At 44.7% G+C, this 16,632-nt stretch overlaps 1 protein-coding gene across 3 annotated transcripts in view; it reads right to left on the bottom strand.

Annotated features, from left to right (window-relative positions):
• The window catches only part of MYOZ2 (myozenin 2), a 122,422-nt gene extending 109,832 nt beyond the window's left edge, over window positions 1–12,590 (bottom strand). Inside the window, exon 1 of one of the 3 annotated variants that reach the window (XM_066573888.1) lies at window positions 12,442–12,590. The gene's annotated coding sequence lies outside the window, so the exon portion shown is untranslated. Of the gene's footprint in view, window positions 1–11,225; window positions 11,250–12,441 lie in introns of those variants that run through there. The other 2 variants (XM_066573890.1, XM_066573889.1) reach the window with 2 other exon arrangements.
• Between the last annotated feature and the right edge of the window lie 4,042 nt (window positions 12,591–16,632).

Below are 16,632 nucleotides of genomic sequence, written 5' to 3'. Positions count from 1 at the left end.
CTCCTGGCCTGCACCCACACCCTCAACTCCACAGACCTCGGCCCCATCCACCAATGTCTCTCAGCGCACCGTCCAGCCGTCGCTAGCGCAAGTGTTGGAGCGCAAGCGCAAGTACGCCGCCACGCACCCGCACGCTCAAGCGTTAAACGTGCACATAGCAAAATTTATCAGCTGCCGTAAAGGGTTGTGGAAACGGAGGCTTTCAAAGGTATGATGGCGGCGGCGGCCCCGCGCTACTCAGTTCCCAGTCGCCACTACTTTTTCCGATGTGCCGTCCCAGCCCTGCACGACCACGTCTCCCGCAACATTGTACGCGCCCTCACCAACGCGGTTACTGCCAAGGTCCACTTAACAACGGACACGTGGACAAGCACAGGCGGGCAGGGCCACTATATCTCCCTGACGGCACATTGGGTGAATTTAGTGGAGGCTGGGACAAAGTCAGAGCCTGGGACCGCTCACGTCCTACCCACCCCCAGAATTGCGGGCCCCAGCTCGGTGGTGGTATCTGCGGCGGTGTATGCTTCCTCCACTAAACCACCCTCCTCCTCCTACGCAACCTCTGTCTCACAATCAAGATGTGTCAACAGCAGCACGTCGCCAGCAGTCGGTGTCGCGCGGCACGGCAGCACAGCGGTGGGCAAGCGTCAGCAGACCGTGCTGAAACTACTCAGCTTAGGAGAGAAGAGGCACACGGCCCACGAACTGCTGCAGGGTCTGACAGAGCAGACCGACCGCTGCCTTGCGCCGCTGTGCCTCCAACCGGGCATGGTCGTTTGTGACAATGGCCGTAACCTGGTGGCGGCTCTGCAGCTCGGCAGCCTCACGCACGTGCCATGCCTGGCCCACGTCTTTAATTTGGTGGTTCAGCGCTTTCTAAAAAGCTACCCACGCTTGTCAGACCTGCTCGGAAAGGTGCGCCGGCTCTGCGCACATTTCCGCAAGTCCCACACGGACGCTGCCACCCTGCGCACCCTACAACATCGGTTTCATCTGCCAGTGCACCGACTGCTGTGCGACGTGCCCACACGGTGGAACTCTACGCTCCACATGTTGGCCAGGCTCTATGAGCAGCGTAGAGCTATAGTGGAATACCAACTTCAACATGGGCGGCGTAGTGGGAGTCAGCCTCCTCAATTCTTTACAGAAGAGTGGGCCTGGTTGGCAGACATCTGCCAGGTACTTGGAAACTTTGAGGAGTCTACCCAGATGGTGAGCGGCGATGCTGCAATCATTAGCATCACCATTCCTCTGCTATGCCTCTTGAGAAGTTCCCTGCAAAGCATAAAGGCAGACGCTTTGCGCTCGGAAACAGAGGCGGGGGAAGACAGTATGTCGCTGGATAGTCAGAGCACCCTCCTGTCTATATCTCAGCGCGTTGAGGAGGAGGAGGAGGAGCATGAGGAGGATGAGGAGGAGGAGGAAGAGACAGCTTGGCCCACTGCTGAGGGCCCACTGCTGCTTGCCTGTCATCCTTTCAGCGTGTATGGCCTGAGGAGGAGGAGGAGGAGGATCCTGAAAGTGATCTTCCTAGTGAGGACAGCCATGTGTTGCGTACAGGTACCCTGGCACACATGGCTGACTTCATGTTAGGATGCCTTTCTCGTGACCCTCGCGTTACACGCATTCTGGCCACTACGGATTACTGGTTGTACACACTGCTTGACCCACGGTATAAGGAGAACCTTTCCACTCTCATACCCGAAGAGGAAAGGGGTTCGAGAGTGATGCTATACCACAGGACCCTGGCGGACAAACTGATGGTAAAATTCCCATCCGACAGCGCTAGTGGTCAAATGCGCCGTTCCGAGGGCCAGCTAGCAGGGGAGGCGCGGAGATCAGGCAGCATGTACAGCACAGGCAGGGGAACACTCTCTAAGGCCTTTGACAGCTTTCTGGCTCCCCAGCAAGACTGTGTCACCGCTCCCCAGTCAAGGCTGCGTCGGTGGGAGCACTGTAAAAGGATGGTGAGGGAGTACGTAGCCGATCGCACGACCGTCCTCCGTGACGCCTCTGCCCCCTACAACTACTGGGTGTCGAAGCTGGACACGTGGCCTGAACTCGCGCTGTATGCCCTGGAGGTGCTTGCTTATCCTGCGGCTAGCGTCTTGTCGGAGAGGGTGTTTAGTGCGGCTGGGGGAATCATCACAGATAAGCGTACCCGCCTGTCAACCGACAGTGCCGACAGGCTTACACTCATCAAGATGAAGAAAGCCTGGATTTCCCCAGACTTCTCTTCTCCACCAGCGGACAGCAGTGATATATAAACAATACGTAGGCTGCACCCGCGGATGGAAGCATTGTTCTTTATCACCATCAAAAACGTGGACCTTTTAGCTTCATCAATCTGTGTATAATATTCATCCTCCTGCTCCTCCTCCTGAAACCTCATGTAATCACGCCGAACAAGCAATTTTTCTTAGGCCCACAAGGCTCAGTCATATAATTTTTGTAAACAATTTTTATACGTTTCAATGCTCATTAAAGCGTTGAAACTTGCACCTGAACCAATTATTACTTTAACTGGGCTGCCTCCAGGCCTAGTTTCAAATTAAGCCACATTAACCAAAGCGATTAATGGGTTTCACCTGCCCTCTTGGTTGGGCATGGGCAATTTTTCTGACGTACATTAGTACTGTTGGTACACCAATTTTTTGGGGCCCTCGCCTACAGTGTAATCCAATAAATTTTTTGCCCAACTGCATTAAAGCTGACGTTACATCAGCTGTGATGGGCACTGCAATGGGATATATTTATGTACCGCCGGTGGCTTCCTGGCACCCACCCATGCTGTCGGTCCAAACGGAGTTGTAACTGCATGTGTCCACTTCTAAAGAACCCCAGTCTGACTGGGGCATGCAGTGTGGGCCGAACTCCACCTGCATTAAACATAACATTACCTCAGCTGTGCTGGGCACTGCAATGGGATATATTTATGTACCGTCGGTGGATTCCAGGGAGCCACCCATGCTGTCGGTCCACACGGAGTTGTAACTGCATGTGTCCACTTCTAAACAACCCCAGTCTGACTGGGGCATGCAGTGTGGGCCGAAGCCCACCTGCATTAAACATGACATTACCTCAGCTGTGCTGGGCAATGCAATGGGATTTATTTATGTACCGCCTGTGGCTTCCTGGGACCCTCCCATGCTGTCGGTCCACACGGACTTCACAATAGGGAGTTGTACCTGCTTGTGTCTACTTATAAAGAACCCCAGTCTGACTGGGGCATGCAGTGTGGGCCGAAGCCCACCTGCATTAAACATGACATTATCTCAGCTGTGATGGGCAATGCAATGGGATATATTTATGTACCGCCGGTGGCTTCCTGGCACCCACCCATGCTGTCGGTCCACAGGGACTTCACAATAGGGAGTTGTACCTGCCTGTGTCTATGAATTAAAAACCCCAGTCAGGTTGGGGCATGCAATGTGGGCCGAAGCCCAGCTGCATTTAATCTGACGTTAGCTCTGCTGTCCAGGGCACTGCAATGGGATACATTTATGTACAGCCGGTGGGTTCCAGGGAGCCACCCATGCTGTGGGTGCACACGGAATTCCCATTGCGGAGTTGTACATGCCTGTGCCTATTTATAAAAAACCCCGGTCTGACTGGGGCATGCAGACACCTTGACAGAATGAATAGTGTGTGGCACATAGGTTCCCCATTGCTATGCCCACATGTGCAGCTCCTGATGGCGGTGGCACAGGATTATATGTCTCATTGCTTCTGTACCGCATTGTGGACTATCGCCCCGCCCCTTTTAAAGAGGGTCGCTGCCTAGCCGTGCCAACCCTCTGCAGCGTGTGCCTGCGGTTCCTCCTCATGGCAGACCACATGAGGGTGGTGTGGCATGAGGGCAGCTGAAGGCTGCGCAGGGACACTGGGTCGTGCGGGGGGGGGGCAGCATGTAACCCAGGAGAAGTGGCAGCGGAGTGTCATGCAGGCAGTGATTGTGCTTTGTTGGAGGTAGTGTGGTGCTTAGCTAAGGTATGCATTGCTAATGAGGGCTTTTCAGAAGTAAAAATTGTTGGGAGGGGGGGCGCTCTTGCCGCTATTGTGGCTTAATAGTGGGACCTGGGAACTTGAGATGCAGCCCAACATGTAGCCCCTCGCCTGCCCTATCCGTTGCTGTGTCATTCCCATCACTTTCTTGAATTGCCCAGATTTTCACAAATGGAAACCTTAGCGAGCATCGGCGATATACAAAAATGCTCGGGTCGCCCATTGACTTCAATGGGATTCGTTACTCGAAACGAACCCTCGAGCATCGCGAAAAGTTCGTCCCGAATAACGAGCACCCGAGCATTTTGGTGCTCGCTCATCTCTAGTCACAATCGATTCTAATACCTATAAAATAAACCTTTTGGTCAACGATCTCTTAGTTGAATTGAGCAAGTCCTTGACGTCACCACCTAACCGTCTGTACACTCTGGACCATTTTTTGTTCAAAAACTTTTTATTAGGACAGAACATTCATAGTATATGGAGCAATCCATTCCGTTCTACAACAAAAACAGACATGCATGCCGTGAAACAATAGCATTCTCAAGGTTTAATAGCAAAATAAGTGGACTTACATCTAGGTAGTCTATATCCAATATTTTTCGCTTAAATATAAATCTAACTCGTCAAAAAAAAGAGAAGAAAAAAAGAAAGACAGATCTAATTGTAACAAAGAGGAATAAAGGAGAAATAAAGAAGGGGGAGTCATGGGGGAGAAAAAGGGAAGGTTAAATAGGGGTGAGGGATGGGTCTTTGAGATGCCTTGAAGAAGGTCTTGTGTCCGAGTATGTTGGAGCCTCCATGGTCTAAGCTGTTACGAGCGGAGGGTTTACCCCATAACGCCGACAAGCGCCAAAGTCACACACTCCCCAGATACCTGAGTAGAAGAGGACGGACGATGAACCTATGGTAGGACTGACCCTCGGATCACCCACTCCAAGACACCAGTAGTTGATCTGAAGTCTAACCAGGGCTGCCAAACTGCATAAACCCCTCAATAGCCATGTCCTCATCCGCCCTCATTTCCTCGTACCTCACCAGCATGTTGACTGCCTCCACCCAATGGATCCTGGGTGAGAAGTGGACCGCCAAAACCTTGGGATGAATTGTCTGACCGCCTTGACAAAGAAGCGCAAGAGACCCTTCTTAGTCTTTGAGATGGACCCCGGGAACATGTACAGCACTGCTGTCTTAAAGGTGAGCCGTACATCCCCACCACACAAACTGTTATATAGGTTTGTTACATCTGCCCACAGTGTAGCCACCGGAGGGCATTCCTACCATATGTGGGATATACTACCACTTTCATCGGGGCACCTCCAACATGAGCGCGAGGACTGGGGAAACATTTTGTGTAGCTGCTTCATGGTTCTGTACCACCATGATAGTATCTTGAAACTTAGTTCCTGTAGTCTGGAAAAGACTGACCCTTTGTGTGTCAAAACATGGAGCAATTTTCAACTATATCAGGTCAGAATTTTTTTTCTATAACATACTTTGGCATGTTCAGAAGCTTATAGATATAAACTTTGGTTTGCACAGATTGACCTACTATATCCCTCATTTAGAAATTAATCTGTCCAATTCTTTAGACAGTCTTTATATTCCTAACTACCCAAAATTATTTAAGTTGAGCTGACAAGATTTTAGGAGATGGGGCTTATCCTATAAGATTTTGGAGTCAAGTTATCTAAGTAATCTACTAGAAGTTATGGGTCATGTGTGCCCCAAGCTTCCTAAAATGTATCTTTTGGGGGCTAAATCTTTACGGATCCTCTAACAACCCCTTTATGTTTATTCAATTTATTCTATTGACAGCAAGGATAAATGTTGCCTCTAAATAGAAAGCCCCCATCCTTCAGTTCTCAGTAGTCATCTCATGAATTAATAACATAATGTTATGGGAAAACCTAAATACAGTCTGTTCGTACCGATACGGTGTATGTTACTGCCGGATGTCATCCTCCATTAGATATTATATCTTGCTACAATGTTTTTTTTTCCTTTTTACTGACATGTCCAGATGTACCACCAACATGGCTGATAACTGTGTTTGATTACCTGGTAGACGTTGTCATTCTATTTGGTACCTACATGCAGCTTGATACCAGCTCTGTATACATATTATGCTATTATACATGCACACACACAACCCCTATTCCAAAAAAGCTGGAACGCTGTGTAAAATGTAAATAAATGTTTAGAAAAAATTAATGCAATAATTTGGAAATCCCATATAACCATATTTTATTCACAATAGAACGTAGAACACATATCAGAAGGTGAGCGTGAGACATTTTCCATTTCAGTTACCATATATTCTGGTGTAAAAGGCGACCTTTAACCCCAAAAAATCTGCTCTGCAGTCGGGGGTCGTCTTAGACACCGGGTATACAGTGTTTAAAAAAAAAAAAGCAGTACTAATCTCCCACAGCGTTCTGCGGCGCTGCTGCAGGCTGTCGCTCCCTCCTCGTCGCCGATAGAGCATTGCTTTCTAGATGCGGGGCTTGAAATCCCCACCTCCAAAAAGCTAATGATGTGATTGGCTAACTTAGGCGGCGTCAGCCAATCATAGCCATTCAATGAACACAGTTTATCAATATCATACAATCCACAAATACAATTTAAAGCTGTATCATGCAAAGAAGAAGCCATATATCAACATAATCCAGAAATGCCCACATCTTCTCTGAGGCAAAAGTGGACTAAGGTAAAATAGAAAACTGTTTTGAGGTCAGATGAATTAAAATTTGAATTTCATTTTGGAAACCACAGACTGCGGACTCCAGAAAAGAGGGACCACAGTGGGATGATAGAGGGTTGCATTAGTGCTTATGGCATGGGCAGCTTACACATCTTGATAGGCACTATCAATGCTGAGCAGTATATAGAGGTTTTAGTACACCATATGCTCCCATCCAGACAACGTCTCTTTCAGGGAAGGCCTTGCATATTTCAGCAAGACAATGCTAAACCACATACTTCATCCACCACAACAGCATGACTCCGCAGAAGAAGAGTCCGGGGGTTAAACCCACTGCCCTGCAGTCTAGACTTTTCACCAATGCATAGAAAACATTTGGTGTGTTATGAAACAAAAAATCCATCAAAGACGACCCAGATCTGTTGAGCAGCTGGAATCCTAGCTGAAAGGGGCAATATTTCTCTCCCAAAACGACTAATTTCCCTGTTATGGAAGACATGGCCCATTCCCAACTTTAAGAAGATATGTTGCTGCTATTCACTTCTAAATGAGTTCATTTTATATATATTTAATTCACTAATGGGTTGGTTTATCTGCAACTAATGCTCTAATACTATGAATGCAATAAAGTTTTATATAAAGTGTTGGCCACTATGGTCTCTCTTCCTTCTAACTTGATGTCAACTGCCTGTTATCACTGACTGCCTGTAATTGACTGGAGATGCAACAACCTTAGAAAACAGGTGGGGGAGTGGGATAAGTCATCAGTGCTCACTGGAATATGTAGAGAGCAGAGCAGAAGAGAGGGGGAGGAGAGACTCACACAGACACTCCTTGCAGCAAATAGTAAGTCACTGTTTACTGTGTATTAGCTACCAAAATCACCCCTCCACTGATCACTTTCTTGTACATTATCGTAAATGATGATTTTATTTCTGTGTGTGTTACAGACACTTAGAGATCAGCGGTTCCCTGTGTACAGTCTATAGGACACAGCACACAAAGCGCAGCAGGCAGGCTCCTCCCACCAGTCCTGAGAGGATTGAGAATCAAAGGTATACCTTCAGAGCGAAAAATACAGAATCCAAGTCATATAATGACCTAAAATAATGCTGCTTCTCATGTATACACATTAAGGGTTGCCAACCATCCAGAAATTCCTGGTCAGTCTGTAAGAATAAGGTACTTTTTTCTGCTGTCCATAAAAATTAGATGCATCTGTGAATTTTTTGTGGTGGGTGGTACTTGAGTCGATTATTATGACTGTAATTATCATGATTTTACAGCTCAAAGTAAATACTGCTAATGAGATCACATCAGTATCTGACATATAGACAGGTATGACTTAGAAATATCTTGTGTCCATAAAAAATGTTAACTCGCCATGAATTTTGCATAAGCTGTCTAGAAAAATGAAAAATTTAGGTTGGCAGCCTTACACACATAGCATCTTATTCAGAAAAGTCATGTGAAACGTTAGGTACGCTATAATGTTAAATATGCCTATGTGGTTTATGTCCATGTTAGGGTGAAAACAAACGGGCTTATTCGCAACTACGCTTGCCGGTATAGAGCGTAGTTGCACATGCACAAGTGAAATTTCTTCCTTTTCTTGGGCCATTGAAACTCTGCACCAGAGTAGAGGAGTTTGAAAAAAAAAAACAGGAGAAGATAGGTGCTGCCCGATCTTTCCTGCACGTAGTCTTAATGGCCAAGAAAAGAGCTAATGAAAACGAAACCAGTGAAATCCATTAAAATCAGTGGTTTTGTTTTGTCCCGTTATACAGCCCTGATTATTATGGACACATAAGGGGAGAAAAACACGGCCATGTGTTTTTGCCCTTTAGCTACGTTTACTCCAGGTTTAATGAAAAAAGTATGGTACCGTGTTAGGCCTCGTTCACACAAGCGTATATTTGTGCGCGCGTATGTGCACACATAACAACGCGTCCATTGGTTTCCGATGATGAGTTCACATGTCTGTCTTTTACAGGCGTGCAAATTCGTGCACCTGCAAAAGATAGGACATCTGGGCGCTGGGAAGATCCGTGCTGCGTGTAAATATTCCCCACGGCGAATCCCCTTATCAATAAACACTGTGAAAGCAATGGGATGCCGGCAACCACTGCAATGATTTTTTGAGGAAGGGCTTTAAATATAAGCCCTTCCCTGAAAATCATCGCTAGCTTGGGTAAAAAAAATAAAAATATATATACTCACCTCTCTGCCGCTGTCGGGGCTCCGACGTGTCTAGCCACTTATTTGCCAGGCACTATACCAGTGGTGGCGAACCTACGGTGCCAGAGGCGGCACGCAGGGCCCTCCCTGCTGGCACGTGCCGCCATCGCCACTCTCCACTAGTGAATACTGGCAGGGGCCGCGGCTCTCTTGCCGATATTTACTTACTGCGCTGCAAGTCGTGCTGATCCCAGCGCACACTGTGACGTCAGTGTGCAGCCGGGATCCTCCTCGCACCCTCCCCCACATCTCCTCTTAGGTTCCACGAGAGCAGGGGGATGAGGCATCCGACGTCACACTGACATCACAGTGTGTGCCGGGATCATCGCCGAGCAGAAGAGGAGCAGAGCTTCCAGGAGGAGGAGGGGGTAAGTATGTGGGTCTCGGGGAGGAAGGGGGGGTTAGGTCTGTATTATCGCTGTGGGGTGTCACTATTATCGCTGGGGCCGCTGGTGGGGAAGGGTCACAATTATCGCTAGGGTCGGTGGGCGGGGGGTCAATATTACTGCAGGGGGATGTTTACATGTGGCAGAAATGGGAAAGGCTGTTTAAAAATAGACAATGTGCAGATTTTGACTACTTTTTGGATGCGGAAATGCTGCAGAATTTTCCACAGAAATTTCCACTGAGGACATTCTGCAGTATTTCCGCATCCAAAAAGCAGTCAAAATCTGCACGCTGTCTATTTTGAAGCGGCCCTGTCCTTTCTAGAACGATGGGGGCAAAATCATATGTCGTGATAAGCCCCGCCCCCTGACGTGTTGGCACTTTGCGATAAATAAGTGGGTTTTGGGTTGCAGTTTGGGCACTCAGTCTCTAAAAGGTTCGCCATCACTGCACTATACTGAAGCTCTTTCAGCAGGCAGGAATTTAAAATCCCCGCCTCCTGAAAGGGCTGCGTCTGATTGGCTCAGCCAAAGAGCTTCAGAGCAGTGATGGGGACCAAACAGATAGACGCACTGAGCCCCGACAATGGCAGAAAGGTGAGTATATATATTTTTTATTTTTATGCAAGCTAGGCATGATTTTCAGGGAAGGGCTTATGTTTCAGGCCTTTCCCCAAAAATCACTGCGCTTGATGCCTGAAGCCCATTTTTTTTATGTTGGTGTACGCATTGGGAGATTTTCCTAAGGTATACAACAGCAATGTATCAAAGACGTAGAAACACCCAAAAAAGAAGATAACTCACATGAGCATCACTGGCGAATCAGAAAAGCATGTATTGTCTTAGACTACTGATGCACTACCAAATCACAATGTGCATCATGTAGTCAGGGAAGTTGTGTGGTTTGTTGGAAAATGGAGGGTCGCTTTGAGCCATGCCTGTGACAAGGCTTATTAGGCTAACATTAACAGCACAATATACTGCAATATTGAATTATTGCAGTGTATTATATAAATGATCATGTGATCGCAAGTTCAAGTCCCCTATAGGAGTAAATTAAAAGAAAAAATAAGCTACATCAAATTTTTAAACATAAAAAAGTATATTAATAGTTCAAAGAACCGCCGTTTTTCATTTTTCTCATAAAAATGTAAACAATAGGAAAAGCATAATGGTATCGCTGTATCAATAAACGCCCAAATTACTTAAATATTGCATTATTTGTCTTGCATGCTGAACTCCATTAGAAATGCAACAGAATTAGCATTGTTTTGGTGACCTTGTTTCCCCCAAAAACGTGAATAAAAAAAGGGATTATATAGTCATATATACCCCAAAATGATAGCAATATAAACTACAGCTCACTCCGTAAGAAAAAAGAAGCCATTACACAGCCCCATCGATGAAAAAGTAAAGTTGTAGATCTCAGAATATGGCTTTTTCATTTTTAAAAATAGTAAAATATAAAAAATATGGAAACACGGTATCATCCCAATTACACTGACCCATAGAATAAAATCGACATGTTATTTTTACTGAACCTTTAAAGCCATAAGAACAACCCCCCAAAAATGATGGCACAAATGCGTTTTTTTCCATTTCACCACAATTAAAACTTTTTACCCATTTTCCGATACGTTATAGGGTACATTAAACAGTGCCCTTAAAAATGTTCCTTCTACAAAAAAACATGGTGATGTCAATGGAAGATTAAAGACTTATGGTCATTAATAGATGAGGATAAAAAAAAGAAAACGGGCACCCGAAAAACAGCTGATAGCTAAGGGGTTGAAGAGATCATTGGAAGTCCTTGATGCTGCTACTGTATTAAAGTGTCATCAGAGTTGTTTTAAGTGGTAAAACCCTGTGCCCCATGTAGTAACATAACTAACCGGCATATACTCCCCTCTCTCCGCTGTAACCGGCGCCACCGCCACTCTAGATCTCTACTCTGGCATCATGTTTACAGGCTGCTGCAGCCTGCTTATGGTATATCCCGGGCTGCTGCAGCCAATGATAGGGCTCAGAAATCAATCGTCACAACAAACCCTGGGATGTCAGCGGACTGCAGCGCTGGATCCCAGCAGCCACAGAGGGGTAAGTATATCTCCGTTTGTTATTTTCACACAGGGGGTCCTATTGAAAAGGGGTTATCCTGTAACCGGACATCCCCTTTAAGCTGATATTTTAGTTGTTACATCATATTATGTGTTACAAGGCTTCTGCACATTGCGAGAAGATGCTTTTGTATTTCAGTTCTAACCAACATGACTCACGCATTACATTTGTGCAGCCTCTGGAAAATAACAGCTGAATCCATCCAGTACAGTGATAAAAATACAAAGCAAAACTGTGGGAGTCGATCATAGTGAAATTATGCATCATGATGTCCCAAGATTGTTGTTCCATACAGTGTGTGTGTGTTTGCGTGTGACGCTCTCATATCTCCATGCCCTTGTAATCGGTGCAAAAACAAGCGGGTTCCAGAAATTAGCAAACATAGATTAGGCAGTTAAGGGGTTAATGTATTAATTCTAGCCCTGGAATAAACATCTTATTTGCAGTCAGCCGAAACCAAAGTATTTTGCTACTTTACTTAATCACGTGACTTTTAGCATTTCATAAATAGAATCTGGTATTCCTATTTAGAGCAAGTAACAAAAGTAGTTGCTTAGCAACATAACTGGCCGAGTTCTTAACAACTTCTATAAAGCATCAAAATTGCGGAGGTCTGCCCGCTATGCAAAGTCACCAAGATTAAGACATATTTGTTTTTAACCGAGGCAGAAGCCCATTAGGGGCAAATCCTAGAGATGCCAATTATACAAGTGTCTGCAAATGATTGCAGGATGTTTCTGATTAGGACGTTTCTGTTCCAGAACGATCGTTGGGAAAGTTTGGTCTCAGAGGGTTAAAATAGATTTGAAATGTGTTTCAATGACCTTGAAGTATGTTTTTACTTATAGCTACGACCAAGTAATACCAACTTCTCCGTTATCAGGTCAGAGTACTAAAAAGTCACTAAAAGATCCTCCTAAGCTGTGGAGATGAGATGAGTAGTCTCTGAACCATAATCTGTATAAGTAATGGTTAAGTAATAGTTCTTACCTGTGCCTTACTGATGGAAATCAACCAGGCAGTTGGAATGGATTGCTCCTACTGTGCTACAAGTGTAAATGACCTTCTTACTCCTTTCCATGCATCGTAACCAGTATGGAGGCAAACCAGGGGTTTCGAGCACTCTACAAAGCCTGGCATCTCAATGACATCAGTTGGCTAAATATAGATTTAACACTTCTAGCTCTTCTAGCCTTTAAACTTAGCATGAATGAAAACTGAACTTGAAATGTATTTCTTTCTTTCATTCATTTGATATCATTGACTGAAATTGATAGGAGCGGTGGGGACAAAATCTGACGCCCCATGGGTAACAGTAAAGATCAGAGTGTTTTTCTTCCGTGGACTCATTGCTATAACAATGCGCTGTGGTGTCACATGGTATTTCTCACTTTGGAGGTCATCTGTCAAGTCTTTTTTTTCTTGTAATGTGAACTGCACTTGTGTGCTGGCAATGCCTTCTGCTCCGGAGCCCATAAATAATCCTGCAAATGCTTTTGTGCTCAACATTAATGTCTGAAACCCAAGAGTATGTTCACACACGGTATATTTGTTGTAGACATTTCTGCAACTCAAAATACATCCTCTATATCTGAATGGCATTGATTCTCATACATGGATTGATGCAAACCCCGTTTAGATATATGGGACATTTTCACAAGCTAGTAGTTGCAACTTGTTGCATTGAGGAATGTCGTGTGACCTCTTCACTTGTAGTTGGTAGAAGGGGTGGTAGGGTCTTCTTGAGAGATATGGGCATGGGAAAACAGAGATTTCCCTCCTCACCCAAACAGAGATGGCATTTAAGTGGAGTCCTGCTGTGGGGCTCCTGTGAAGTTGGTAGGCACCCGAGTTGGAGAGTAATATACTCACATTCAGTGGTATATTCTGGTTATTTTATGAACGGAAAAACCATCATGGTAGCAGGTAGACAGAAAAAACGTGAAGTTCTCAGTTGGTATTACTTTTGAATGCCTAACTGCAAAAATGGTGACAGAGAAGAAGCTTTAAAGACTACTAAGGTCTCACCATCAAGCATGGATTTACACAAACGCTGAAGAGTCACATATTTAGATACTAAAGTCTATATAAGTACTGTGGTAAATATGACAAGTTATGTGAAGCTGATCATATCAATGTAGGAAAGTAAGGTGCAGGTGGAAGGGACAGACAGACTCAGACTTGGGATTGCGTTTAGGGTGGTTTCACATCTACGTTGGGGGTTCAGTTTTTCTGCTCTGTTTGGGGAGCAGGAAATGGGAAATACCCTGGCTGAATGGGTTCGTCTTATGATAGAGCTAAACAATGCCGAACAGATCCCATTGACTATAATGGGGTCCATTTGGTTTCTGCTCAGCTGCCCGGTCTAGTTAAAATACAGCATTTATCCCAAACCGATATGTCACTATCATGGCAATTCACATCCATGTGGCCCTGTCACAGTTCGTGGTCACAAGTATTTAGACATTCCTTCTTACCCAGTTGTCCTGACCAACTGTCCTTCCATACAATTTCATAGTGGATGGGTTCTTACCTTCACTGCTGCTTCACAGTCTTTGTAGCTACTCTGTTGTGCACTGTGACTCAATCTACCACATGTTGGGGCGATTTTCTCAATTCGCAACTGGCTGTAAGAGTATGGGGGGCCTATTGCTGGGCCACCAGATTGTACATCTTCAGTACATTTCTTCAATGCCCCTACATCCAGGTTTGTGGTATCCATCCTTCATGGCAGCGTGCAGAGATAATCATCCATTTCTTCTGAACATCAACAGGAAGGGGGAATATCCTATGGACGACTGCACTATGTTATTACACAGTCATACCAGTTCAGCAATGTAGTTTGGCCACCTCTCCTTCTTCTGCTCTTTCAGGGTCTTCAAGAACTCTAGTAGAGTCCAGTTCAGGCACTCACATTTCCCTAAGGGTGGTAAAGTATAGTGCTTGTCTTCCTTGTCTTTTCAGATTGTAACTTCAAAACAAGCCCCTTGGTTCGAATATAACATTCTCATCCATAAGACCCTTCACAGTGCTGTGCCACCCTATATCTCCTCCCTTATCTCTGTATACCAACCGATCCCTGCTTTCTGCTTTGCTAATGACCTTACACTAAATTCCCCTTTAATCCTAACCTCCCACTCCCATCTCCAAGATGTTTCCAGAGCGGCACCAGAACTCCAGAATGAATGCGCTACCCGAGACAATCAGGTTATTCCTAATGCCCACAGCTGTAAGCATGCCTGAAAATACAAATTTTTAAAGTGGCGCTTTCACATCCCCTAATCTAGCTCTTCTCCATCTATCTTGCTTCTATATTTCCCCTTGGAAACCCAACCCTCTTCTTCCCACTGTATCACCAGCGTACCCTATTGCACCTCTTACTTGCTTATACACAAATACGGCTGTTGATCAACTCACACAGGTTTAGGGCTTCTTCACATGGGTGTTATTTTATCCTGTTATGTGGCCGTAGTTAAGACCTATCTTCCCGCTGTTTTATTCAAACCCGCGCGCTATAGTGCAGAGGTTGAATACTCTGAGAAAAAAAAATTACGTTCATACGTAATTACGTACGGTAGCGGTGAGCGAAGCTGCGCATACGGTCATGTGTTTTTGCTCGTATGTACATATGTATAGCACCCCATATATGTGTGCGTATTTTATTTTTTTCCTGTCTCCATGGATTACAGAACAAGCTTTTATACCTCTTGCGTCGCCTCTATTTCCTTATAATTGGTAAGCTCTGGCGAGCAGGACTGTCTCTTCCATTATTGAAACTCTTTATCGGTTTAACCCCTTAGAGACCAGCCTATTTTGTTCCTTAAAGAGCCATAACCCATGGACATAGCCATATAAGGTCTTGTTTTTAGTGGGACAAGTTGTATTTTTTAATGGTACCACTCTGGGGTGCAAATAATATGTTGCATTGCTTTTATTAATTTTTTTTTCTTATTTGGGAGGAGGGGGGAAGTCATGCAGAAATTCTGCAATTGCTTTTGGGTTTTGTTTTTACAGCTTTCATAATTCGGTAAAAATAACATGATCACTTTCTTATGTGGATCGGCACAATTACTGCGATTCCAAATATATAGAGATTTTTTTTATTTTTTACTACTTTTGCACAATAAAAACGCATTTTTAAAGAAACACAACGTAATCTACGTTGTTGTATTCTAAGACCCATAACATTTTCATTTTTATGGCAGCAGAGCTCTGTGAGGGCTTGCTTTTTGTGGGAGGAGTTGTAGTTTTTACTGGTACCAGTTTGTGGTACATGTGATTTCTGGACTGCCTTTTATTGTATTTTTTGAAAGGCAAACTAAAGAAATATAACAATTCCGGCATTACTTTTTAAAACTATTCACTATGTGAAATAAAATATTTTCATTGTCTGGGTCGTTACAAATGCGGTAATACATATTTTGTGCTGCTTTATTAGATTTTTTTTGCTGTTTTACCTATTTAAAATGTTTTTTCTTTATTTGTGGGAAAAAATGGATTTTTTAATTTAAACTTGATTTAATTTTTTGACAATATTTTTAAGTCCCGGAAGAGGACTTGAAGATGCATTTGTTCAATCACTAGAATAGTACACTCACTGTATTACTTATGTAGTACATTCTACTTAGCCTATGACAGCAGCCTATTGGACTTCACAGGAGGTGGGGCTCAATAGGTTGAGTTACATGGCAGACCTGGAGGCTTTTGTCAGGCTACAGCTGCCATTGGAACCCATTGGTACTTTGTGATCGCATTGCGGGGTGCCAATAGGTGACAGGACAAGCCCCCTCCCCCTGTCTTTTGCTTACATACTGCAGTTACTATTGATTGTGGTATATATGGGGTTAAACTGCCAGGATCTGAGGTTTTTCTGCTACTGACTGTTAGAACAGGAGCCTGGCTGTCGGTAGCCAGCAAAGCCATCACTTTAAAAAGTGCAGGTTTAAAGCCTATTAGTAAGGTCAGTAAAAAGGCGCATTGTGGTCTCTAACGGGTTAATATTGTATGTTATATCTTATTTTGTGTATGTTCCCCCTAGCTTGTAAAGCGCTGTGGAATATGGTGGTATATATACATAAAGCGTTTAAAAGGGGGCTGGGAATAGGGAGAAGAGTCTTTGGGTTGGCTTAGATTTCACTTATACCAGTAACAGGAGCAGACATTTAACGGAATATCCGTTTC

Source organism: Eleutherodactylus coqui, chromosome 7 (genome assembly GCF_035609145.1).
Source record: "Eleutherodactylus coqui strain aEleCoq1 chromosome 7, aEleCoq1.hap1, whole genome shotgun sequence".
Taxonomy (NCBI): Eukaryota; Metazoa; Chordata; class Amphibia; order Anura; family Eleutherodactylidae; genus Eleutherodactylus; species Eleutherodactylus coqui.
This window is presented reverse-complemented; position numbering and strand designations above follow the sequence as displayed.